General features: G+C 40.2%; 1 long non-coding RNA gene across 1 annotated transcript; it reads right to left on the bottom strand.

The window, feature by feature from the left end:
* Positions 1-6221: 6221 nt before the first annotated feature.
* LOC149309423 (uncharacterized) lies at positions 6222-26557 on the bottom strand. The gene is made up of 3 exons (XR_016281902.1): positions 26516-26557; positions 9329-9365; positions 6222-6260 (listed from the first exon to the last, which is right to left on the bottom strand). It is a non-coding gene; the product is annotated as an uncharacterized LOC149309423 (long non-coding RNA).
* Between the last annotated feature and the right edge of the window lie 581 nt (positions 26558-27138).

Raw genomic sequence — 27138 nt, 5'->3', positions numbered from 1 at the left:
CACAAATATGTTGGGGATAAAGGGGGCAACTATGGAAGGCTGCATCTCCTAGAGTTTTCATTTAACTCAAAATGTCCCCTGCACCCACTAAAGGATGTGGCCCACAATTTTACTAACTATGCCCCCTGCACACTCTAGGGGTTGTGGTGTCCAGTTACACAATGTTTTAAATGCCCTACCTGAACTGCAGATCCCAGGATTCCACTGGATTCAGCCATGGCAAAGTGGAATCACAGCACTATAACCGTATAATGTAAAAGGGCCTTTAAACTAACATCATTTTAATGATTTAAATGACATATTTAACACTTTAAGTGCCTAGAGAAACCAAGCAGTGCTTTAGTTTAGGATTTTATATCCAAACAATGTGCAGAATACAAGAGGAATTGATCAAATATAGTCTATAACCAGAATTGTCACTTGATGGATATTCTTCATGTTTGTCCTCTTTCTTACATATTTAATCTCATTTAGCTTATTATTATTATTATTATTATTATTATTATTATTTAGATCCTAAGGTAGTCATAACTGATGTCCTTGATTGGATGTGTTTGGAACCCAGAGAAATCCAGATTCTTCAACTAATAAATAACCTGTACAGGATCAAATTTACATGCTATCATGTCAAAGAAGGTATACCTCTGTGATCCTTTGTTCTTTCAGACTGTGTTTCAAGAATTCCAAATATATTTGCTTCTAAATAGTACTGAATCTGTGTTTCCAACTGGCTGTGATTTCCTCACCACATAGATTCCTGAAAAGTGGCTTTCACAGAGTCATTGTTTTCTAAATAGGGCTAAATAGAATATCTGAACAAATCCTTTCAGTATAATTCCCAATGGAGCTTTGGCCCAGGAGGGAGTCTCCAGACCTTCTAGACTACAGTGTTACTCATTACAGCTCAGCTTGTGGATATCAGCTGATCCTCCTGAGGATATTTCTGCTTCAGTAGATGATCCATTTAACTATTAAACTGGATGTATAGGAAGATCACCAGGATAGTTGTCAGCCAACATCTTTCATCTAGGTAAATTCTTCGGCATTATGTAATGTAGAAAACTGCACAGCAAAAGCCTGTTTTAAGAGAGAGAGAGGGAAGGAGAGAGAGACACTGGCTGCATCCACACTGCAAAAATAATGTGGCTTGACACCACTTTAACTACCCTGGCTCAATGCAATGGAAACTGCAAATTCCAGAATTCCATAACATTGAGCCAGGGCAGTTAAAGTGGTGGCAAACTGGATTATTTGTGCAGTGTGGATTATTTGTGCAGTCTGCAACCTACAACTGATATTGTTCATAATCAATACACAATCATTACTGTAAGATGCCCAGATAACTTGATTATGGATCAGTATAAAATGTCATAAATAAATAAATAAATAAATAACAAAGCCGGGCAGAAGACATACAGTCAGTGCTCGTCTTAAAGTAACACAACACAAGTGACCACCACATACAGTTTAGAGTGGTAGAATCCAGGAAAAGCCTTTATTGTTTGCCCTTATGTATTTTTATTAACAGACTCTTAGACTGGGCAGATTGAGATGTGTTAGTAGGTCTCTTCCTTTACAATCTGGTGACTGCATCAGAAGTTTTTAGTATAATCAAAACTCTCGTAGCAGAAGATACGTCCTCTCAGTGACTTTTGTAAACATGAACATTTTAGTTGCTTCCTTGAGCCAACTAAACAACTTTAGTTGGATCCATTTTTTAATTTTTGAGTGGAGGGATTGAATCTTGAACAAAAAGGGCTTATTACAACATTGTAACTCAGGTGTTTATCGAATTAACAAATAAGCCAGTTTACCTCTTCCAGCTTGAATTCAGGATCCGGGATGCCTCCAGATGTTATCATACCTAAATAGCTGCCAATCTAGCCAGGATGCCACCATGCAGATGCATCCCAGGTCGAAGCCTCACTCAGCCATCACTTTTTTGACATCGACTTAAAAAATTGGATGCATCCAGGTGGCAGCATCCCGGCTAGATCGGTGGCAATTTGGTATGATAACAATCTGGGAGCATCCCAGATCCTGAATTCAAGCCGGAAGAGGCAAACTGGCTTATTTGTTAATGCAATAAACTCATGTGTGTCATCTTTCAGGGAGTATCATCCACAAAGTATTTTTCTGTAATTTTTATTTGTAAAATAAAGCTAATTTGTAATTGTAAAACAGAGCTAATTTCTCTCAGTACTTTAGGATTTCAGGAGACTGGTGGTTTGAATCTGAATCATATAATCATAGTGTTCGAAGGGATTGCAAGAGTCATCTAATTCAATTCCCTGCCTGTGAAGGAATACACAGTAAAGCATCTCTAAGAAGTGGCCATTCAAACTCTGCTTAGAAATCACCAAAGAAAGAGAGTGCACCAGCCTTCAGGACAGTCTGCTGTATGACTTTATTGCACATGATATAGGTAAAAGATGATACAGTGGGTCCTTCCCTTACACAGGGGATCCGTTCCCCCTGTAAGGAAAAAACACTTATGCTTGAGCACCATTGAAAACATTGGGGCACATGCATGTGGTGTGGTGCGGTGCATGCACTGCGGGCACATGCACCATTGTTTTTCCTGCAGTGTGGCTTCAGCATAAGCTGAAAGCCATTTCTAGAGTGCCTATTTATGGTACAGGTGCACTGTATTATACAATAATAAGCAATGCATATTTGAGCATATGAATTAGAGGAAACAATGGATGACAGACGAAACACCACAAGAAGTAAAAATAAAGGGAGATAGGAACAAAACCAGACCCATGAACGCAACTGAACAACATATAGTGCACAATGACAAAGAAAACTACTATAATGAGCAATGCAGAGAAATAGAAGATAACAACAAAAATGGAACAACCAGAGACCTATTTAGAAAAATCTGGGAAATCAAAGGGAAGTGTAAAGGTCAGGATGCTCTGTTACAAGTAAAAGAACATAATACTGGAATAAGAAGAAATAAAAAGATGATGGCAACAATACATCGAAGAGTTATATAAAGGAGGTGAGAAAATGCATGAAACACGGAATGACGAACCATATAAAGATGAACCACAAATCCTAAAAAGCAAAGTAGAAGATGCAATAAGAGAAATAGGAAAAAATAAATCACCAAGCTAAAGGAGCAGGGGAATCACTGAGCTAGCTTCAACATCTTGACTGAAGCCACACTTTGTGCCAACAGTGGTTGCCCTGTGTACACACACACTCGTGGCCCTCGCCAGCTGCCAGATGACATCCCAATTGAACTGCTACAATGTATAGAGACAGAAGCAACTCTAGTGTTAACTAAAAATATGCCAACAAATATGGAAAACAATGAATTGGCCAACAGACTGGAAATTATCAATATATTATCCGAATGTAAAAGAAAGGATACACAAAAGAATGCAGCGATTATAGGATCATAGCATTAATATCACACACAAGAAAAATTATGCTTAAAATTCTGTAACTCAGAATCCAACCATACATGAAGAGGGAAATTCTGGAGGTGAAAGCAGGATTCAGGAAAGGAAGAGGCACCAGGGACCACATCACAGACAATGGTTAATGGAGTGCACCATAGAATTTTAGGAAGAAATAAGCATGCGTTTTATTGACTACAGCAAAGCATTTGACAGTATAGATCATGAAAAGCTATGGAATGCACTCAAAAACATGGGAGTACCACCAGATTTGATAGTCTTGATGAGAAATATGTACATCTATCACATATGTGGAAAGTGATAAATACACCGTAGGTCAGGTCCTGTAATTAATTTGGATTATGCTTTTCTCCTTCAGGCAAATGTACTGCTGATGTAAATCTTCATAATTATTCATACTTTCCAGCAAGGATGAATAATTTGTGCAAATTAATCCTCCTCAAAGGGAGACTCATTAAAAACTGTTGTTTCTAGGAGAATTTACAGGTTGGGGCTTCATTTGTGCAATGTCATTTATTTATTTATTTTGCCTAGGAAACATGATTTTGTGCAGGAAAGCAATATCGTCTGTGCAGGGAGCATGTTTCTGGTGCAAAAAACCCCATTGTTTTTGCACAAACATCCTGCACATCAGGGATTCTTTACTAATTCCATTCTCAAGGGGAGCAATAAGTACTTTAGCAATTTTCTTCCCAGTGCAAGAAAGTCTTCAAAACTGCAGTTTTCAGTTTGGAACTTGCTCTGCACAAAAGTCACAGAGGAGGAGGGTTCAGCACTGAAAACATCTTCTGTGAAGGAAACAGCATTTTCAACACATTGAAAATATTTCTGAACAGATATGCTGTTTTCTGGGCAGAACATGTTGATTTTTGCACAAAACACTGCAAATTTTGTACAGAATAAATCCTTAACTGCAAAGTTTTGTGTCAGTCCAGAATTCCCCTCATTTCTCAATGCTTGCAAAACATGTTTTTTAACCATTTTTCAAATATTTTCTATTATTCTTCATTAACAGTCCTGACTAGCAAAGAATAATTTTGACATTTCCACATCATGGGAAACAGTTTTCCCATTTGAAATTTTATAAACGTTCTTTCCAGCCCTAAAACATCGTGCAGGTGTGTTCGATATAGTGCACCAATTATTAAATATAGTACAGAGACTTCACTTTTTAAATTTTTTTCTATGAAGATGACCAATGAGCTACTTCCTGTGCAACTGAGTAGCTGAACAAATTTTAGGTGCCATTACAAGTGCTGCTATGCAAAGTACAGCATGTACACATAATCTGTTTTGAAAAAACCAAGAAGTAAATTTGGGTCACTAAATTTGTTCCACAGGTGTTATTAGATGCCATCTGTAACTGATGCAGATTTCCCTCCCTAGACAATTGGCTCTTGATTAGGGACACATTTTAATAGCTATAAAACCAGAATAGACAATATACTCACAAATAGCCAGCACAGCTGGTAACAGCCTGAAGATGGTCTATGAAGATATAAAGGCCCTTGTTTTAATGTCGATGGCTGGACAAGAGGACAATATTCCTCACGGAAAAGCAATGGAATTAGAAGGCTAATCCAGGCTTTTTACAGTCAAAGCACAATTGTACTCGTTGTTTCCTTTCTTGGAAGAGGATTGTAAATCTTGAGCATTTTTTCAACATCTGCTCCAGCACATTTATGGCTGGATGCCTATTCACATACAGAAAATGACAGCCTTAGTGCATTCTTATTTACTCCCACTGTATTGGCACTTGTGACCAAAAACACAAACAACCCAAGAAACAACCAAGCAACTCCCTATATAATTCCACTATGGTAATCAGTGCCTAAATACCCTAAAGGTACCACATTAGGTCTGATCGTGGGAGCTGAGGAGGGTCAGCTCTGGTAAGTAGTTGGATGGATGACCTCCAATAAATGCTAGATGCTTATAAACTATATTTGAGAGTGAAGAACTGGCAAACCATCACCGAGTATTCATTACCTTAAAAAAATACCCTATGAGATTCATGGAGTGCAATATGTTGATAGGTGTGAAGACACACCCAACTAAAGGTGGTGGCAGGTTTGGGTGTGCAACGCCAGTACCCTGGTGAAATCAAACTCTTTTACCCAAAAAGGCTCTGATGCTGAATGTAAAGTTCAACAAGGGGGAAGTTTAATATAAAGAACAAAATAAAGAGTTTTCTCCTCCCCGGCTCTAGATAAAAGATACTTTACAGTTTGAGTTTCAGCAATCTTCAGGATGTCATCTCTCTGGGTTTGATCTTGGTTTGATCTCCTCACTCAATGGAGCTGGTGCATGGTCTTTGAGCTCCTGAATTCTTTGACTTGATGTAGGTAACTAAATTGGCTAACTTGTTTCTGGTAACTAAAATGACTAACTTGTTCTTGGTAACTAAATTGGCTAACGTGTAAGAAATGCCCTTTCTGGCTGTCTGGGCCTTTTTGCCACCAAAAGACAGCTCTCTGCCTGCTCACAGCAAAGACTGCTCCAAACCTGGAAAAAATGCAGGGGATCCTACAGCTCCTCCCACAACTAATACAATGAACATTTCCTATACTGAAACATACTATGGCCTGAACCAACACAAAAGAAAATGCAGGGGAGAATTGAAACAGTCCTGGCTGGACATCACAATAGGCAACTTAAAGGCACATACAAATGCACAATCAGTGCATAGATAATCACTGGGACATTGACTTTTCAGTCAACAATAACAAAAATATCCCCTTGGAGCATCTGCTACTTCTGTCAAATACAAATCCATGAATAAATGAGGTTGTGAAGATAATGTTCAGTTCAGAGAGGATTCAGGAAGCTCTTTCACAGAAAAAGATGGAGGTGAGTGTTAGGAGATTGTTAAAGAGGCAAAGTCTGCACACTAACTTTTTTTAAAATTAAATTTTATTAAAATCACTACATAGAATCATAAAATGCCATAACAAAAGCTGTCAAAAGTTGTATGTATTTTACACATACATATAATTTCAAGCCTACTCGTCTCTGTCTATACAGTTTTATAATTTTAAAAATCTGTCATTAGTTTGGTCGATTTGGCAATGATGACCATCCACTATTTCTCACTTTCTATTCCATCAACTTGCTACCATCCCTTATTCACTTCTCTGTTACTTTCCTCCTCAAACACATTCTTCCTTTTCTCCTTTCCTTCTTCCTTATCTCGCCTCCTTTTCTCTATTCTCTTTGCCTTCATTTCATTTCCAGATCCTCTCATTCACCCTCAATTCACTTGCTCTCACCCTCAATCACTTTCTTTTACTCTCTGCAATCCTTTTACATGCCTACATTACTTCCTTTCCATCATCTGCCAATTTATCTTTCCCTCTGGTTTTGGCTTTCTATTCTTGATATATTATTATAGGTCGTATCTACTTAGATTATTATAGTCTCAATACAGTTGTTGTAAAGCTCACTACTGTGGTTTATTATCTTACTTGTCTTATTAAATTAGTATCATTACCATCCTAATTTTTCTATCTTACATCTTAATAATCTGGAGTCTATATGTCGCTTTGAAACTATACTATCTATTTAAGAAGGTATATTCATTATATAATCTACAAATAATATATTAATTATTTGTTTAATAGTGACGTTTCTACGATTTTTTTACTATTTATCTGTCTAGCAGTTATATTTATATGTTAAATTTATAAGGATTTTTAACATATAAATATTACATTTATAAGGATTTTTAACATATATTGTTAATCATTTCCTGTACACTCCTGTTTCCCTTATTTCCTTCTGTCCTTATTTTAAGATTTCTTTCTATTTCTTTTTTTATGTATTCCCTTCATTGCATTTTTTCCTGAAACAAAAAAAAGGAATTTATGTCTTATTGTTTTCTCTCTCTTTTTTAGTTTAGATTTTCTATATCTTGCTTTAAAAAATTATACACTAATTGCCAATCATTTTTTATATTATCTGTTTGCTTCCCATTTATTATTTGAGTTAGTTTATCCATCTCCATTGCATCAAATAATTTTAATAGCCATTCGTCTTTTTCAGGGACATGTTCAGTTTTCCATTTCTGTGCTAGAGCTAGTCATGCCATAGTAATCATATAAAAGAGTGTTTTTCCAAATTTGACTTCTAATTCTTTGTCCATCATATTCCGTAGGTAAATTTCTGATTTCATTTGGATATTAATATTTTAAATATAATTTATTGTATTGTTCACCATTATCCTTTTTTTTTTACTTTACTACAGGACCACCAGCAATGATAAAAGGTTCCTAGTTCCTCCTTACATTTCCAACATAAATTACTGGTGTTTTTGTATATTTTTGAGATTTTTACTGGACTCAGGTACCATCGAAAGTACATTTTGGACACTAACTTTTAAGAAGAATGGATATACAGGCATGCCTCTGTTTTAAAAAGCCTATGACAAAGAAGCTTCCTTTTAAAAAAAAATCTTTTTATGCCTGCCCGGCCCCCTTTTTCCTCACCCTCTGTCTAGCGAGAAGGTTTTTAACAGCTTTGTATATTTATGCAAAGCTTACTTGACCTGGTTGTTTCATTTCACATGTACATATTGTTAGTTTGGTATAATAAAATTTTCTGAAGCAAGTCTAACTTCAGTTATTTTTTGTGGTGTAGCAACCTATCTCAGTTCTCAGTTTAGGAGCAGCAGAAGCAAAAGTTGTCTGGGAAGTCGTTACCAATCTGGTTATTTGCGGTTCTAATAAAGTCTTCCCAGATGTTCTGAGAGTGTGGGGCAGATTGTGTAGGGAGAGGCGTTCCCGCAAGTAACTTGGGCCCAAGCTATGTAGGGCTTTAAAGTTAATAACCAACACCTTGTACTGTGTACTCTTCCTCAAGACTCTACAGGACTGGGGAAGTTTAATCCAACCAAGCCAAGCTCACCTTATGCATGCTCCATATCCATGCAAAACAGCCTTGTTAGTGTCGCCTGTTAACTAAGCTCTGTTTGCCGAGCTCCAAGGACTGGGGCTGCAGTTGTTCTGCTATGAAACCAAATTATTGTCAGTCAAACTTTAATGTAATTCTGAATAGCTTAATGAGTTCTTGTAAACATTGTCTACATGGAAGTATCAAGTCAAGATTGCTGCTTTTGTCACAACTGGTAATAATTAAGGTGAGTGAGGTGAACATTTTATACAAAGAGGGGTGGGGAGAAGGGCATTTGAGGTGGAAGGGGCAAACCTAGTGAGGCTACATTGCAGACGCTGGTGCTTTATTCACTGTCCCCTTCCACAAGGCATATTATGGCTCAGGTGCAAGCCAGAGAAACAGGCTGGTTTAGCAGATAATAGATAAAAGGGGGGATAGATCTGGCAATCATGGGTTTCGCCTCATCAGCTTTGAATATTTTGGTTGTTAGCATGCTGTTGTTATGCAAATAAAAGTTGTGGCCAGTTTAAGTTTCAAATTGGGAATCCAGGTCTTTCTCAGCACAATACCTTTATTAGATCAATTTGCAGTGCTACCTTTTAAGATCAATGTTGCTTTATCAGGCAATTTTTTTAAAAAAAAACTGCAGATGCAGAACAATGATTAGTTATGGATGGCTTCTGCATGTCTTATTATCTCTGTTTAAAAGTACCTTTTGAAGTTCTTGTGTGGGAGAAGAAGTTCTTTCATGTACGTTTTTGAAGCGCTGAGCTAGAAAAGAACCAAGACACTGGCAGCAATTGAGGGGAAACTTTGGTGGGGGTGCATGGACTCAAGCGGCTGCGTATATTGTGCTCCAGCAGAGATTAATGTTTCTGATAAAGAAATTGTAATGCCATTCTGAATTATTAGAGCTCTAGGTCAGGAGTATAAAGTTTAAGTCAACAGCCTAGTGACCACTGCCATGTGGGTGCACAGATTGAAGGAAAGAAAATACAAATATTTACTCTTGACTGTTGCTCAGCAATTGCTGCGTAGGTTTGCCTGTAATAAAACACAGATGTTGATGGGAAAGCATTTAAGCTCTTTGAAGAGAAAAAGAAGCAAAAGCGCCAAATAACCCAGATACAGTATGTGATGTAACATATCCATTGATACCTTAAAAGTATACTTAACATCCTTAGTAATGAACCTAGAAGGTCCATGACAAACCTTATGGCTGTTGTAAGCTATGAGCAGATGTTTAGCTTGCAGAAAGTGCTTAGGTTTTAGGGTGTGTGTGTGTTTTTAAGTACATGGCTAGTTATTCAATCAAGCAGGCCAAAATGCTTCTCTTCTCCAAGTCATGAGCTGGAACCTAATGTATATCAGGATGAACGATTGCAGAGGGCATGGGGGCCATATTCTCCTTGCAGGCCACATGGACACTCCTAATTCAACCAGAAAGTATGTCACTTCCAGTTTAGGATGACATATAGCAGATGTCCACTGTTGAGGGGGGGGAGGAGGTAGTGGCATGGCAAAGAGTTTAAAGGTAATTTATGTATTTAAAAAAAAGAATTCAAAAGCTTATTTTTACTTTTCTTTTTTGTCCTGCCAACTTTTAAAAATTGGGAAGAATCTGAGGTTTTGGGAGGTGCTTTGGAAACCAAACCGTGGTCATTCCATCTCCTTGGCCTATATGGAGGCAGTCATCAGTGAAGAAAAGGTGTGAACAATGCATTTAGGAGAGGGAGAAAGATGGAGCCTACATGACTAAAAGAAGACAGAAGAAGGGCCGAGTGGGAAGAGGCAAAGTCTGAAACTATCAGTCCAAGGTGAGGAAGTACAGAACAGAAAAGAGAAATAACTGCAAGGAACCCTCACTCCCTGCTTCTACCTATTTCACACCCTGGAAGTGATGCTGTACACACTCCAAGTGTTTAAATGTATAGCATACCCTCCAACATTTCAAAGGGCCTGAACAGACAGGCCAAAATAAAGCTGTTCGGGTCACTTTGGAAGTATGCTGTTTAAATGAGGCATCCTTCCTAAGAGGCCAGAAGCTGCACCAAAGCCATGCTCCAGTCCCAAATATGATTCTATGCAACATCAGATAGGGAGCAAGTATTGTATAGTGGTTCAGTAATAACACAAAATATATGTTTGAGTGGCAAACAACCTCTATGTTTTCAGAAACAGAGAACAGAATATTGCTTCCCTGTCCCAGAATGTATTGCTATGCATAATCTGGCACCTAAAACACTTAATAGCATCTAATTAATTCAGACTGTTGATCTCCATGTTGACTATATGTCCACCTATGGAATTACTGGGGCACTTACCTTTTCTTCTTTTGTTTACTGCTTTTTGTTCCATGTAAAATGAAAGTGAGTTTTAGGAGATTATCGCACTGTGTTCTGAGAACGTTCCTATCATCACGTGATGAGAACGTTCCTGGAACAGATATTACTGCATTAGTAAACTAGAACGTGATCAGAACGTGATCAGAACTGCATTTTACCGCACAGCGATTCCTGAAACCGTTCCGAGAACATATTCCACCAAGGCCGCCTCCGTCTCCTGATTGGCTGAAAGAATGACAGGCAGGGAGGCAGTGAAGCAGGCAGGCAAGCGACTGCAGTGAGGGAAGGGGGGGTGTGAGAGAGAGAGGGGGGAAAGGAGGAGGGAGGGAAGGGAGGGAAGAAGGAGGGATCGGGAGGAAGGCAGGGAGAAAGAGAAATGGGGAGAGATGAGCCTTGCAAGTTACATCCCAAACCTCCTTTGCAAGGCTGGGAAGAAGGAGGAGCTCCATGCAGGTCTCTTCAAGCCGAAGAAAAGCAAGTTGCCAGGGAGGGGACTGGGCCAAGGGCAGAGCCCCGGCAGCCATAGCAACTCTTTAAACCGGTTAGAAAAGAAGAGTCCTCTCTTGTCATCCCAATTCCCCATTTTGGCTGCTTGTCAGCCTTTTGCCTCCTGTGTGTGTGCGCATGTAATGTGTGCCTTCATAGAATCATAGAATCATAGAGTTGGAAGAGACCACAAGGGCCATCCAGTCCAACCCCATTCTGCCATGCAGGAAATCACAATCAAAGCATCCCCAAGAGATGGCCATCCAGCCTCTGCTTAAAGACCTCCAAGGAAGGAGACTCCACTACACTCTGAGGAAAGAGTGTGTTCCACTGTCGAACAGCCCTTACTCTCAGGAAGTTCCTCCTAATATTGAAGTGGGATCTCTTTTCCTGGAGCTTGCATCCATTGCTCCGGGTCCTAGTCTCTGGAGCAGCAGAAAACAAGCTTGCTCCCTCATCAATGTGACATCCCTTCAAATATTTAAACAGGGCTATCATATCACCTCTTAATCTTCTCTTCTCCAGGCTAAACATCCCCAGCTCCTTAAGTCGTTCCTTGTAGGGCATGGTTTCCAGACCTTTCACCATTTTAGTCGCCCTCCTTTGGACACGCTCCTTTTTGAATTGTGGTGCCCAGAACTGGACACAATATTCCAGGTGGGGCCTGTGAGCTTCCCTCCCCGCTTTAATTCTTGTCTGGCTCTTTGCTATGGAATTCTGGGAGTTGTTTGCTTGCTTTTGTGTGTTGCTCCAAACAGAGGAGCTTTTGTGGGTTCCTTCCTGGAGGGAAGGAGGAGAAGGTCCTGGGCATCCCTGCCATCCTTGCCTCCTGCAGGCTGCCAGCACAGGAGCCCCGCTGGACATGACACTAGAGGCCCCCGCAGAAGCAGCCAGACCCTCTCCCTCTTGCTCTCTGCTCTGGCCCCCCTGTTTCCCTCTCTCTTTCTCTCTCTTTCCCTTCTTTCCTCTTCTCTCACTTGTCCCAACTTTCCTCCCTTCCCTCCCTCCTTCTTTCCCCCCTCACACACACACACACCTTCCCTCACTGCAGTCGCTCGCCTGCCTGCCTCCCTCCCTGCCTGTCATTCTTTCAGCCAATCAGGAGACAGAGGAATGAGAGAACGGATTTGAGAACAGATAAGAATATCGCACACACCTCTGTTGGAATGTTCTCATCACGTTTCAGCTCTCTGGGAACACATTCATATCTGTACCCTCCTGGAACACATTTGGAACACATTTAAACGTTCTGAGAACCCGATTGGAACACATACTTGCGGTATACTCAAATGCGTTCCGTTCTCATCACGTGATGAGAACGGTCTCAGAACGCAGTGCGATAATCTCCTTAGAGAACTCAAATGTTGTGACATTTCTGTTGGTCCTAACAAAGATCTTGCCCAACAGCAAATTTTGGACCTCCTCCCACTGACATGGAATAACAAAGCTGTTCTTTTAAAATGTACTTTGAATACTACCTCTTTTACCTTTCACAGAAGAAAGTAGTTTCAGCTCATTCTGAGCTGCTTAGGGCCTTATAGGTAGGAAAGAAGACATTAGAAGCCAGTGCAGAACCTTCTCCACAGGAGTCATAAATCTGTCATAAGAAGCTTCACTGAACAACTTAATCACTGCTAGAGGTAGCAAAACTTACATGCTCATATTTATTGGCTCCTAATGTGTACCTCTCTCAAATAATTTCCTGTATACTGTTTTAGCCTGTCTTTTCCTGCAGTTGGGGTTTGTTCTACTTCTATTTCATAGGCTCTAGCTCTCTTCATCTCACTCTCTTCCCAAGAGCACATGTTACAGAGGTTCTCGCCGCAAGATGTTATAAAATCTTTAATGTTTGTAAATAAAACTGCTTCAGGTGTTTTCAGATGTTTTTGCAAAGATGGTTGAGCCTGCTTTATTTCATTGCTAAATTTTGCTAGTTGTTGCTCACATTTTGCTTGCTCATATTAATTACTATTAATTACACCACTGTCGTATTTCCCAACAATCACACCTCCATAGTGACACAAGTTGTTTGTTTTGATTTTCTGATTAAAAATGGACATGCATTTCTCTTGTCTTCAACAAGACAGAGATGGGCCTGTCCTTTTTCTGTTCTGTGCTCCTTTGCATCATGTAGATGATGTTACTATCCATATATCTGTGTGCTTGAGGGTGTGCTTGAGGGTGGAATGGGGGCTGATATGCAGGGACGTAGCTAGGATTTTAGGAAGGGGGGGGGGTCCAGACTAAGTGCCACTATTATAATGGGGCTTGGGAGCGGCGGCGCAGCAGCACACACCATTCATTTTTCTAATGGAAGGGGGGGTCCGGACCCCAAGAACCCCCCCTTGGCTACGTCCCTGTGATATGGCATCTCAGTGGTCTGACAGGCCCAGAGTGCTACACTCTGATGCTTTTTCCCTTTCCTCCATGCTATTCAGAGCAAAAGCAGAGCTCCAATTGGCACTGGGTGGCAGAATGCTATGTGGCATGCCATAAACACTGTGAAGTTAAAATCCTTCACGGGTATCACCAAACAGATTCCAAGGTCCTCAGGAAAAAACATGAATGTGCTGTATTTTCAGAGGAATGCAACACTGAGTTGTGAGTCCAGAGAACTCAATGTCACTCTCTGGCATTTCTGTAGAAGAATGGTCTTAAAAGTCTTGATATATGTCTGAACCTAATATTCCAGAGACTATTTTTAACATAGCTGTGAAAGTGGCAGTTTATTTTCTTTTACCAGCCAAAGCAGAGAATTAGTCACTCTTCTATAAATTACATTTCACATAGTTCATTTTTTCCAAGCAAAAGGTTTGCCAGTTCTGTACTTGCTGGCATGGATGGATAGATGATTGGTTGGATGCTGCTCTGTGGGTTCCTTGAGTCAGAGTTTGCAACACCAAGAGAACATCTTTTGTGAAGGACAATCCCTTACCTCAGAGCTTTTTTGTAATATGGGAATAATAATATTCACCTACTTTGGAGCATTGTTGTAAGGGTGACTGAAGGAAAGAGAACTGGAATATGACCAGTTAGGGGCCAGTATAAATACTAAGGAATATGAAAGATCAACACAGATTCAATTTAGACAATGAGGAAATTGAAATAGTAACAGAGTTCCCGTACCTTGGGTCAAACATTGAACAGAATGGGGACTGCCTAACAAATATTTTGCTTTTTGTGAGATTTCTTCTGTTTACTTAGGAAATGGACTGACTAGCCATACATTTACATTTACAGCTACAAGCAAAAGGTATGAACTATATCCTGTGTTGTAGGCCTCAGTGACAAAGGCAGAGCAACACACAAAAGGAGACAACTATTGTTTATTATTTAACAGAGGACAAAGGCTGAGGACAGAGCAAGGTTAAATAGTTTAAACTCAGCTAACAGGGGTTAGTGGGTGGCTGAAATGGGAAACAGGACCTGTCTTTTTTTGGCTGCATCATTATTTGTCAATTGTTTTTGACGCCCATTTTAAAATCAGTGAATTTCCAAGAAAATAAAAATGATATACAAAATAATATTTAAAAATGCATTATGATTTTAAGCTGGTCTTCTGCAAGGGACCAAGTGAGGGAAAGGAAGCTGTGACTGACCAAAGAGTTGCAGTAGCACCTGTGATTGGGAGGAAGGGAATGAATGGAATGGGTGAGCAGTGTTGGAAGAAGGCACAGGTCAAGCACAAGACCCCTGACAACAATGACAGTGTCTGGAAACATTCCTGTGGTCCCAGCTGCTTGGAAGAAAAGGAGGACCACCAGCACCTCCACCTCTATGGCCTGAGTGGTCCTCAATTATGTGTGCCTGCCATTCTTCACCACCAACTCTGCTTTTCTCCTGGCTGGATCAGATTGACTGCTAAGGAGAACATAACACAGGAGGGGCGCTAAGGTTGCCATATTCCATTTCCTTGTATCCAGGTAACTAATTTGCATATCATGTCTAATTATGTGACTTTAATTTGCATTATAAAGATGCAAATAAAGAGCATTAATTGTTGCTTTTTTCTCCCACTATGTTTCAAACTTGATACAACTTTTGACAGTTACCACTGATCTGAGAAAACCAGTATAATGTTCAATGTGCTGTGTTTGAAACAGGGTGATCCAAGTTCAAATCTCTATTTCGTCATGGAATGAACTACAGACGGTATCACACAAGCATAATTGTGAGGCGTGCAAAGGATGAGTTTCATAATAGTATGCTTTCACTTGCATTGTTTCTGCAAATGAACACATACCACTTTGAAATGGATCCTTTTCACATCCTCACAGCAATTGTGCTTTGGTGCTGCGTGTTTCCATGACTGCCCTTCTGCTTTGCTCTCCTTGCCCCACTTTTCTGCAAGTATCTGGTGTACATAACATTTCCTCAGCAATCTAAGTACAGTACAATGATAACCAAGCCACACCATCATGTCATAAGGAATGTTCAAAGACAAAAATAACCTGGTGCATTTGTTATACAAATACATCATGTGATAATCTTCCATGTGACTACTCACCACCAATAGCTCTCAACAAACCTACCTTACAGAATTGCTGTTGGTGGGGGTGTGCAACTGGCTGCCATTCACGGAGAACATGTAACAGCAGAGCAGGGCAAGATCTCATTATATATATTTAACTATTTTTCATGGATATAGACACTGAAATTATGTGTGTCTCAAATAGAAGTAGCAGAGGAGGTAGAGGGAATGGCCCACCTATTCCGGACCTACCCTTCTCAGAACTACTTGAAAAACTAAGAGAAAATTTGGTGAGTGATTTGCAGAAAGACTGGAAGTTAGCACTGAAACCTGTTAACTGTAAGCTTACCTCACTCACCAGTCACATCTGCAACATAGAAGAAACCACAAATGCAGCCTTTAAACAAGGAGCCCAACATGAACCTCAGTTATGTGAGCTTGAGAAAATGAATGGCTACTTAGCAGGCAAGGTAGAAGATTGAGAGAACTATAACAGACGTTTGAACATTCAAGTAAGAAGAGTTGTTGAACAGGCAGAACACAGTGACATGGGCCTGTTACAGACAGCCAAAATAAAGCTGCTTCGAGTCACTTTGGAGGTATGGTATTTCAATGATGCATGAGTCCTAAGAGTCTGGAAACTTCACCAAAGCTGCACTCCAGTCCTTAGGACTGGAGTGTGGCTTTGGTGCGGCCTTTGGACTCTTAGGACGCATGTATCATTGAAATACCATACCTCCAAAGTGACTCGAAACAGCTTTATTTTGGCTGTCTGTAACAGGCCATGCTCTCCTTTTTAATCAATTGGCTGAACAGTGCTTGCCCAGATCTGAACCTGCAGATATCGAAAGAATGCACAGAATACCTGCAGTATATCCAGATCCAAAGTGATGATCTATACCCAGAGATACAATCACCTGCTTCACACATTACAAGAAAGATGTGGGTTTTAAAGAAGCTTACTGAAATTCTACACCTTTCCTACCAAAATGCCACCTTCCAGCTGTTTCAAGATCTCTTCTGAAACACTATGAAAACTTCAGAACTTCAAGCCATTCACAACACTGTTGCAACAAACCTGAATAAAATACAGATGGGGTTTCCCCTTCAAAATAATTCACCTTCAAAAAGGTGAAACTGCCTTGACATCTCAAATTCAAATGCTTAACATCTGTGAAACCCTCAATCTTAACATACCTTGAAACCTTGAGCAGGAAATAATGGAAGAAACTAGACCACCAAGGCTGAACAAATCTAACCCAAATACTTCAAAATGGATGACAACCCACCACAAGCAAGATAAACAGAATGGAAGACCCATGGCACCAAAATCTGATGTGTCTGCCTAATTTCTTTACATGGCATTGGACATTCAGGCAAAATAACTAGGAAACAAAAAGAAGGGATGGAGGGGAGGGGAGAAGAGAAAGGGATGTTTCTTATCCTCTCCCTGATTCTTTTCCGCTAGTGACATACCTTCCTCTGGCAGCAACTTGCCACCATTTTTTCCCTTCTGGAGTCTGTAATGTATCCATTGTCAACTGTCATTTGCTCTCTACCATTTTTCCACCCCCCGCCTTCTGCTATGCTTCCTTGCCTACTTACCCTTTAGATTACTTTTCTAACATCATCCAATTCATTCTGCTTCTTGTTTCACACTAATACTTTTTCTTGAGATCTGTGCCCCTACTGTACACAGTAATGAATGCTGTCCCCCGCCTGCTCCAGGGGAGATCGCCATTATAAGGCTTGATCAGAGCATGAGACAAATCTCACACATTCCTCTCCTTGGTTTGTTCTTGTGTCTTGTTCTTATTCTTCTTTTAAAAATGCTTGTTTATGGTATTACAGTGGACCCTTGTTATACACTGGGGTTTGGTTCCAAGATCCCCCGTCAATAACAAAATCCGTGGATGCTCAAGGCCCATTAAATATATTGACATAGCAAAATGGTGTCCCTTATAAAAAATGGAAAATCAAGGTTTGATATTTTAAATTTATACTTTTTTTGAACATTTTCAAACCGTGGATGTTTGAATCCGTTTATAAGAAGGGCCGATTGTGGTTACCATTTTTCCAACATGGTAATTATAAAGTCTTTTTTGCCCACCTCTCAATATGTAAATGTGCAAATTTGGGGAAATTCTTGGCAACAGGAAATGTTCACATACAGAATAACCTTCAAAGTGCCCTCTTCAAAGTGTAATTTACTCATGGCTTAATCCAGGGGTAGGCAACCGTTTTGAGCCGGGGGCCGGGTTGCTGTCCCTCAGACAACTGGGGGGCCGAAGCCAAAAAATAAATAATTAAATATTTTTAAAATAAATAAATAAATAAATAACAAATGTAGGACAAAATTTTCAAATGGTGGATACTTTTTTAAAAAAGTGGAGGACACACGAAATTTTTTTGCTGATTTTTAAAAAAATGTTAATATAAATGCATGTTTCTGAGGCTTCTATAGACAATTGCCCCTCCGCGCGAATGGCCAAAGGCCCCGGCGGCAATTGGCGGCAGGACCGGGCTGGGGCGGGTCCCAAGGCCTCGCCGGGCCACATCCGGCCCGCGGGCCGCAGGTTGCCTACCCCTGGCTTAATCACTACAATCCTGGATCGGTTTAGGATTGTGTCACTGCTTCCACTGTGTTAACAATAATAATAATAATAATAATAATAATGATAATAAATATTATTTAATATTATTTAATTAATAAATAATAAAATATTTATTTGTAACCCACCTCTCCCTTTTGGAGGATCAAGGTGGGTAACAGCGAACCAAATACAGATTACATAAACTATAACAAAAACATTCCTTCAGTCTCCCCAACCCTCCAACCCTCCCTACCTCAGGTATAAAATTAAAACAATAAAACCATGTAATCTACAATAACAATTAATTGACATGTCAATTAAAGCCTGGTCCACAGAAACCAAGAATCTGGAGGTGTAACCCTTCTCTCTTAATGAATGAACAATACAAAAACCAAATCTGTAATGAAATTAAGCAATTTTACTTAACAAATAGAATTTCAGAAACATCTGAAGCTCTACTATGGGGCACCCTAAAGGCAGTTCTTAGAGGCCTGTTGATTAAGGAAGGAGCAACACAGAAAAGGATCAAGGATGCACATAAACACAAACACCTTCAGTAAATAGCCCAGCTGTCCCTTACTCACAAAGCATCACTTGATTCAAAAACACTTCACCAACTCCAAATGAAAAAAGCAGAATGGACGGCACTCGATAATCGAAAGACACAAACTGCCCCATACTATACCAAAGCATACTATTGTGAGTTTAATAATAAAAACTCCCAATTTCTTGCCAGAGCAGTTAAAAGTAAGGTAAGGAAAACTGTCATACCCACCCTCAGCTCTTAAAAAAATATCATAGTGACAGCCTTAAATAAAATCCTAGAGGAATTCAGAGATTTTTTTTCTCTCTACATTATATGAATTACCTCAAAACATTATAATGGATAGTTTTGTAAAATCTTTAAATTTAACAAAAATTAAGAAATCTCATCGAGAAGCACTAAACAAACCCATCTGATTAGAGGAAATAAAAAGAGCAATAGGTAAACTGAAACCTGCCAAAATGCCTGGTCCGCCTGGTCCAGACAGATTTTCAGGCAAATTTTACCAATTACTCTCTGATCAACTAATGCCCCACCTCCTGAACCTATTTAATTCTGCCCTTGATGGGGACTCCATACCCTCAACTTTGCACAAAACCCGGATAATCCCAATTCCAAAAACAACAGAAGATAATCCGGAAAGCAAATCTTTTCATCTCACAGCAATCCTTAACCAAGATGCCAAATTGTTTGCTTGTATAATGGCTTCCAGAATAAACAAATTTGTTCTGGACTGCATTAATCCTGACCAAGTAGGTTTTGTGCCAGGCAGACACCTGGCAGATCCTACCCAAAGAGCACTTAATGTTATTTATCATTCCAAACAATCAAAATTGCCCCTGGCCCTCCACTTGCTTGATGCCTTGAAGGCCTTTGATAGAATGGAATGGCCATATCTTTTTTGTATCCTACAAGAAATGGACTTTGGTCATAGATTTGTTAATGCATTGTATCACATCAATGATCAGTCAGAGGCAACGGTTCCAGCCAACAGAATGGAATCGGCACCTTTTTCCCTCTATAGAAGAACCAGACAGGGATACCCACTGTCACCCCTTCAGTTTGCTCTCATGACAGAACCCTTAGCAAATTTAATCAGGTCCAACACCAATATAACCGGTCTGTACATTAATGGTCATCAACAGAAGGCCACTCTTTATGCAGACAATGTTTCCACCATTAAAGGAGATACTTGAATTGTTTGGCAAATTTTCAGGATTCCAAATTAATTTTGACAAATCCATAATGGTGACTCTGAATACATCATATCAACAGCAACAATGCTAGCAAAATCCTAAGAACCTGCCAATCCTCCCATCTGGATTCTTGGACTTGGGGATAACTATCACACAATATCTCCAACAACTCATCCCCAGAAACTATAACCCACTAACCATATGGATGTCACAAAGACTAAAAACATGCCAAACTTTAAAACTTTCCATTTTTGGCCAAATCACCCTAGTTAAGAGGTTTCTGGTCCCTCACCTTTTTTTTATTATTATTATTTCAGAATATCCCACCAACTCCTTCTTCTAAATTCACTAAATGGCCAGAGGACTATCTGTCCTCGGCATTGAGCTTTATTTCCAAGCCTTTCAATGAACCCAAGTTGTGCTACTGATTAAAGATGATGAGCCCACAAAATGGGCTAATATGGAAATTGGCAAAATATACTCAATGGAAGCTATTTATCTTCACAACCAAACTACAAAACATAAACTTAAGGTAATCGCCAATCCTTTTCTACTCAACTCCCTGACAATTTGGAACAAATGGAGACTTAACTATGGATGATTGGTTGGAAAAAATATGGAATATGTGGCTGATGGGAAAACGTATTAGCACAATGAAGTTTTGTAATGGACATATTTCAAGAGGACTTGATACTTTTTATTAACTATGTAAAGGACCATCCACATGGTCTCAAACAACATCTTTTGGAAAGACGCCTTACAAATGGACACAGCATCATCGCTAACTCCCAAAAGGACGTAATTAATGGACCCTACTGCACAATAATTGTTGACTAATTCCATATCTTTTAGCTTTGCTTGTTCTGTTCTGGTTCTTTTATTGTACTACGCCAATGTTATGTAATGTTACCTTGAATGGATTTTAAAATTTATTAAAACATAAATGAGGGGAAAAAAGAATTACTGTGGGTATTAAAAGGGAGAGAGAAACCGTTTAAAGTGAACATGTGCTTTTGTAGTACAGTGCAAATAAAAGAACAAGAGCAACAATATTTTTGCCATGCAGAGACACTTCTAATGGTATTCTCATCAGGTTTTATTTTTTGCCATCACTGATGACAAAAAACTATTAATGCATAAAAATATCATAGGAAGCCCTTTCTAAACTTTCACCTTTGTAGTTTCTGTTTTGTTTCCCTGATAGAGTTTATATTGTACAGTGGACTCTTGTTATCTACTGAGATTTGGTTTCAGGACCGCTGGTGGATAACAAAATCCATGGATGCTCAAGTCCCATTAAATACAATGGCATAGCAAAATGGAGTCCCTTATTCAAAATGGCAGAATCAAGGTCTGCTTTTTGGAATTTACAGTGGGCCCTTGGTATCTGCTGGGGTTGGTTCCAGGACCCCCTGTGGATAACAAAATCCGTGAATGCTCAAATCCCATTAAATAGAATGGTGTAGTAAAATGGCATCCCTTACATAAAATTAGGGCTGCCATAATTGTCCACTTTTACCAGGGACAAAATGTAGGACAAATTCAAGACCAAACTGTAGGGCAACTGCAGGACAAAACTCAGCTCAAAATGTAGGACATTTAAGGTCCACCATTTTTCTTCAATGTCCTACATTTTGGGCTGAGTTTTGTCCTGCAGTTGTCCTACAGTTTGGTCTTGAATTTGTTCCACATTTTGTCCCTGGTAAAAGTGGACAATTATGGCAACCCTACATAAAATAGCAAAATCAAGCTTTGCTTTTTAAAATTTAGGTCTTTTGGAGATATTTTGCAGCAGTGGATGGATGAATGTGTGGATAAAGAATCTGTGGTTATGGAGGGCTGACTGTATATTTCTTTGAATATTTCCAAACCATGGATGGTTGAAACTGTGGTTAAAGAATCCATGGATATGGAGAGCCAGCTGTAGAGATAAAAGTTATTCCTCTTTTGTGCACATTTGCACATTTAACTTAGAGCATATGTGTGGGTAAACATTTCAAATGCCCATAACACATTTGCCAATACAATTAGTGTGTGGAAATTGTTGTTGTGCATTTCAAGTTGTTTTTGATTTACGGCAATGACCCTAAGGTGAATCTATTACAGGGTTTTCTTGGCAGGTTTCTTCAGAGGGGGTTTGCCATTGCCATACTCTGCGGCTGAGAGAGTGTGACTTGCCCAAGTTCACCAAGTGAGTTTTCAATGGCTGAGCTTGAATTTGAAACCTGGTTCCTAGAGTCATAATCCAATGTTCAAAGCAATACAACACACTGGCTCAAATAAAAAAAGAATTCATATTTTCTTCATAATTGTTTGGATCCATGACTTAGAAACTGGCAAAGAAAGCCAGCTTATTAAATTTGCAAATGACACCAAATTAGGAGGGCTAATGAATACCTCAGAAAAACAGGGACCCAATTCAAAATGATTGGAGAACTGGGCCAAAACTAACAAAATGAATCTCAACAGGGAGAAGTATAGGGTAATATGTCTAGGCAGAACAAATGAAACACACAAATATAGGATGTATGACATATGGCTTGAAAGCAGTACATGTGAAAAGAATCTAGGAGTCTTAGTACATCACAAGCTAAACATGAGATGCAGCAGCCAAAAAAGCTATGCAACTCTGGGATGCATCAGCAGGAGTATAGTCTCCAGATCGTGAGAAGTAGTAGTCCACTATGTTCTGCTTTGGTCAGACTTCACCTAGAATAATGTATCCACATCTGTGCATCACAATTCCTGAAAAATATTGACAAGGTGGAACATGTTCAGAGACGAACAACAAAAATGATCAAAGGTCTGGAAACTAAGCCTTATAAGGAACAACTGAGGGAGCAGGATATGTTTAACTTGGAGAAAGCTATCTAAATGTCTGAATGGATGTCATATAGAAGGACCAAGCTTGTTTTCTGCTGCTCCAGAAACTAGAACATGAACCAATAGATTCAGGTTACAAGAAATGCAATTCCACCTAAACATTAGGAAGAACTTATTTACTGTAAGAGTCGTTTAACAGTGTAATGTACTGCCTCAGAGGTTGACGAACTCTCCTTCTTTAGAGGTTTTAAATAGAGGTTGGATGCTCTCTTACAAATATAACATTGTATTGCTCTATTATTCTGTCATTTCACCAAAATCTGAAGAATCATATCAAGCATCTACTTCAATGAACTTCTTTCTACCTCTCCTCTTGCCTTTTTCCAGCTCCTTCTTTCCTTTGGAGTAGCATTGTGAGGTGGTGGCCTCAGCACAGGAGCAATAATTTTCCCTGTCCCTGTCCTCCTGGAAGGCCTTAGCTGTTTGCTGTTATCTTAACTTGTCCAAGTCCCAGTCCTCCTTCACATCATAAGGGGTGTGTGGAAAATGTAGCCCATGCCAGGTGACACCTGGTCAGACCCTACCCCTGCTGCGGGATGAGAAGGGTAAGTGTGTCCTTCCCATTTTCATAATGGCAAAAGCTACCACTGCGGCAAAGAAGGGCTAGCTTGCCCCTCCCAGATTTTCTGCAGCAGTGGATCCCTCTTCAAGAGGAGGCACTGCAGTAGCGAAGGAGAAGGGATGAGCCCCTTCTTTTGGTCACTGCCTTCCCTGTGTCATGCCCTGTCAGATCTGAGGAACTGAAAAAAGAGGCTGACAGTCCAGGGGACATGCCAGAGCATTCCCAGGAGGTGAACCTGCAGCCAGCACAGAGAAATAACTCCCAGTAGCGACTAGAGTCAAGCTCACCAGAACAAGGACCTAGCCCCTAGCAGCTACTAGAGGCAAGTTCATCACACCTTCCCTCTGCCCCATCCAAAGATGTGCCAGCTCACCTGTACCTACCCCCCGCAGAGAGACTCCAGAAAAGGAGAGACACCAGAGTTCTCTGCAGTTAGGTAAGAAGCAGCCTGCTAATAGGAAGCACCTGTGAGATGCGAATGGGCTATAAATATCACAGCAATTCCCTTGGTCCAGCATGGCTGACAATTTTCCAGCTTTCTTGGAAAAAAGCCACGCTGTCACTTTGTTCCTGGATTGATTGCCTGTTGTCATGAACTGTGCCTGGATTCTGATTATTCCTTTTGCTTATCCCTTTGGATTAATGTATTGGACTGACTGCTGACTCATGAAGGACCTGGACTGGATTGAACAACCACTGCTTTCTCTGCAATCCCCTCTTTGTGCAAAGATGCTGAAGCTTTGAGCTGGGAGCTTGGATAGCTTTTCAAGGGCAAAACAGGACACCTCCTTAGTCTCACCTTGTGCTATGGCAGTGCACCCTTCCCTTTTTTCTTGCGCAATAGAGCTTACACTTCTCATTCTCCCATCCCTCCTAATTTTTCCTTGGCCTCACCTCATGCTGTCACAATGAGCCCCTCATTTCTTATGCACAGCCTCTCACACTGCTTACTTTCCCAACTCTCCTACTCACTCCTTTGTCTTATATCATCTTATCATGCTTGTAGTGTACCACTTGCTTGCTTCTTGCACTCAGTTGCTCACACCTCTCACTTTCATTTCCCTCACATCTGGAATTCCCAGGTTTTTGCAGAACAATTTGACAGAAAAGTACCATCACGATTTACCCCTTATCTCAGCTTCCACAAGAACTACATCTTATTTTCTTCAAATATGAAAGCTTGGAATCCAGGCCAAATGATTGGTCCAAATGACCACCTGGTGGGATGCCAAGATATTGCAATGGGTGAAGAGCTTCTGGCAACAGGTCAAAGAGTGAAATTGAGCAGCTAACCAGCATTGGATACTGGTTGTCTCCCATTCCCTACAAAGACTAAAGGAACCATTAGGAAATGTTCCCCTTCTGGATCCTGAAAAATATTTATTGGGGTCCAAACCTGCACTTAGTGTTTCTGGGGTTAAGGTGCAAAAAGATAAAGTGAAGGGATCAAAAGGTTATGTATGCTATCTAGGATGTGTCTTTAAGTGGTCAACTTTTTGCTAACAGATCTGTCAGTGGTGAATTAAGTACAGGTCACCCTGCAATTAAGAAAGGGGTTAATTCTTTGGGACTTAGGCCTTAGATAACAGGCCCATTCTATCTCCTTTGTAATTTTATGGCTTTTGCTGGACAACATAGCCAACAAAATTATTGATGATAAAAATATTTATGAATGTCACCAGTATGTTAATAATGAAAACAAGTATTTAAATACTAACATATTTGTTACCACATATTAACCACTTCCTAAATTACATTGTCCAAGATGACATCATTTCAGAAAACATTGAAGAGTCTGGATGAAATGCAAATGCCCTTCATCCTGAGAAGGCGGCTGATGTGAGCAAAACGCAATGATCAGACTAACTTTGGCAGACATTACAGACCTTAGCTGAGCTGGCATTTCAGCAGGGTACAAGGCTGACATGGTAAAGAGATTTTGTCTTGCCTTCTTTCTCCAGCTGTACCTTGTGAGTCACAACTGCCGTTTCCACAAAGAGATACAGGACAGACCAAGAGGTTCCCATACTCCTCCCTAAGAGAGCTTAAATCCACTGATGCCCCACCACTCAGTTTTTGAATCTATTCTGACTCATGAAAATTGTACTGGGTAAGCTTGGGCCAATCACTCTCTCTGATGACCCTCCCATGAAATAGTATTGTGAGAATAAAGAAAATAAATAGAGAACGGAATGTCTCCATTGGAGAAAGGCAGAATATACAGCAAATCAAATTAACAGATCAATCATTTTTTTTAAAAAAAAAACTTGCATTCCCACCCAGTATGTGTCCTTGTGTGCTCTGAAGAAAGATGAAACCGTTCCGTGAGGAAAGTACAGTTTAAAATGATTAAAGACAACCTGTGCTGTCTAGCATGGTGCTCCACACAGACATACTTCTGTCCTTCACCAATCTTTGTTAACAAGTGATTGGTTACACTGATGTGTGCCTTCAAGTCATTTCCAAGTCATGGTGACCCTAAGGCAAACTTACCATGGGGTTTTCCTGGCAATACTTGTTCAGAGGGGATTTGCCTTTGCCCTCCTCTGAGATTGAGAGTCACCCAGTGGGTTTCCATGGCTGAGCTAGAGATTTGAACTCTGAGCTCCAGAGTTGTAATTCAACTCTCAAACCACTATATTGTGCTTTCTCTCCAACAATGACAGTTTGCCCCATTCTGAAGTGTCAAGGCATGCACACCCACCCACATCAACTCAAATAAAACCTGACAGGTATTGAAAACTCTGCCACCAGTATTTTTTTTTGAAAAGGCTTACACCAAAGGCTTACCCTTGCATACTTATAGCTGGAATGCTCTCCATGTTCCAAACCATGCAGAACCGGTGTTATTGCTTTTATGACATCTCACCAGAGAATGAGCATTACTAGTCCTTCCAAGCCAGCTTGCAGTTGAGCTGGACTCCTTCAAATGCCAGAATGAATGACAAGCTTTAACCTTTCTGAAATTTCTGTAACTCTTGCCAAGTGTCCAGCGCCTCTTATTCTCAAACCAATACACAATTCATGCTTGCGCACAGTTTCAGAGCAAACATTGCTTCCATTGCCCACTCTCCACAAAACAAGAAAGGTGGGGGAAAAGAGGAGGTTCTTACCTTCTATTACCTGAGCTGGTAGTACAGTAGGGAGCAATGAACCCAAAAGTAGCAGGAGCAAAGTCCAGGGCTGCTGAGAATGGCTGGAGAAAAAAGTGAAAGAGTGAATGGAAGTGCAATAGAGGAGAAATCAAAAGTTCTGATCAGATGCACCAGGAGACAAGAGGGGCAGGATTCTTACCAAGGGGGCATTTTGGAAAATCAGGTTTTCAGGAGGAGAAACTGCTCCAGCTGCCTGCATATAGTAAGGAAAGGCAGAGGCTGCTGGTGCTGCTGCTTTTGGGTTCTCCCCCACCCGCCTTCAGCGCAGTGGAACAAAGGCAGCTCTCTCTCAGGCTGGCTCTCTGTGAGTCACTGCAATCCTACAAGTCAGGCTCCAGCACTGAAATCCGACTCCTTCTAAGTTTTCCTCACAGAACTCCCATCTTCTGGTTTCTCATGCTGCACCTCAGAGCTAAGGCCAGGACCTCACGCTCCTCCTGTTTGCTGTCTGGCCTCAAACTTCCCATCTAATGACAGTTATACACCACCACACACTGGGAGATGTCCTCCACGCCTCATTGTGCCACTGAAGGCAACACTGCCCTTATGGCTATTATCCTTCTATAGAAACATGAATGTTT

Source organism: Sceloporus occidentalis, unplaced genomic scaffold, assembly GCF_023333645.1.
Source record: "Sceloporus occidentalis isolate IW3139 unplaced genomic scaffold, rSceOcc1.0.p SCAF_7, whole genome shotgun sequence".
NCBI classification, from domain to species: Eukaryota; Metazoa; Chordata; class Lepidosauria; order Squamata; family Phrynosomatidae; genus Sceloporus; species Sceloporus occidentalis.
Note: the sequence above shows the minus strand (reverse complement) of the source record. Positions and strands in the feature narration are given on the sequence as shown.